The sequence below is a fragment of the Gadus macrocephalus genome, chromosome 14 (assembly GCF_031168955.1).
Source record: "Gadus macrocephalus chromosome 14, ASM3116895v1".
Taxonomy (NCBI): domain Eukaryota; kingdom Metazoa; phylum Chordata; class Actinopteri; order Gadiformes; family Gadidae; genus Gadus; species Gadus macrocephalus.
Window position 1 is genome coordinate 19,365,150 of NC_082395.1, and position 1,197 is coordinate 19,366,346.

The window sequence follows — 1,197 nt, forward strand, 5'->3', positions numbered from 1 at the left end:
GAGCAGTTCAAACAGGCATGCTGAAACGATAACGTAGAAGAAAGCGAACCTTCTGAGAGTAAGGACTGAATTATGGACACAAAGAAGATCTCTTGAAGTGAAAATTTTGATTTAGGGCTTAAAGAAACGTATGAACCAGATGCTAGTTGCATCTCAAATCAAAAATTAGATTTAAGATGGCTGTATTGTGATAGTGCTGTTAAACTTTATTTCGTACAAATGTACCATTTTACTTAGTTACATATTATAGTTGTATTAAAGATTTATTCTTATTATCAACTGTGAGATTTGCCTTTTCAATGTTTCATGATTTCTATGAAATGTATCACTTGAGTCTGTGATAAAGTGAGACATTGGCAAGTGAATAGTGCACATACCGTACTGGCCTAGCTATGAGGGGTGGAAAGGAGGACATATAAAGAGAAAAGGAGAGATATCCTGGCCAATATCCAACCTAAACAACTCAAAGCCTTGAATCCTAAGCACACCCAGCTCTAAGCCTCTCTTTAAACATAGAACCATAGAAGACAGAATGAGCTCTACTCTTGATTGGGAATTATTAATAGGAAAACATTTTCCATAAATAAAATGACTGACACTACCTTCTGGAAAAAGGTTCAACGCGCAGAGAATCAAGTCCGCAATATGAGATATTCCACAATTGCTAAGGTCTTATTCAGAGGCTTGTTTTATTCACCATCAACAATTATTAATCAAAATCAATAAACGTGTAAATGACACTGCCATTTAGAAGTTGTTCCTTCCAATAAAAACACGTGTAAGTGTAATCAGGGATCTGGCGTCTAATCAGATCAAACGAACGGCAGTAAACTGCCAATGTGCTAGCACTCCAGCACAAGAGCTTTGCCACACAATAATAATAATAGTTTAGCCTAATGACTGTGTCCTTGTTAAACAGTGTCTCCATTAAACCCTGTATGTATCCATCACTGTTCAGCACTCAAAGAGACTGTCGGTGAAAAAACAACAACAGGACAGACACACTTATGCAAACGAGGAATTTGAACCACTTGATATATCATAATGGTGCCACACATTCAGGCAATTACGCCGGCATTCCGAGTGTGGAGATGTAGACGGCTAATTTGGGCCCATTGATTTCCCTCTTCCTGAGTGTTAAAGGCAGCGAGCCACACTCCAGTGCACAGCTGAAACGCGTGGCGTGATCGCTCCTAG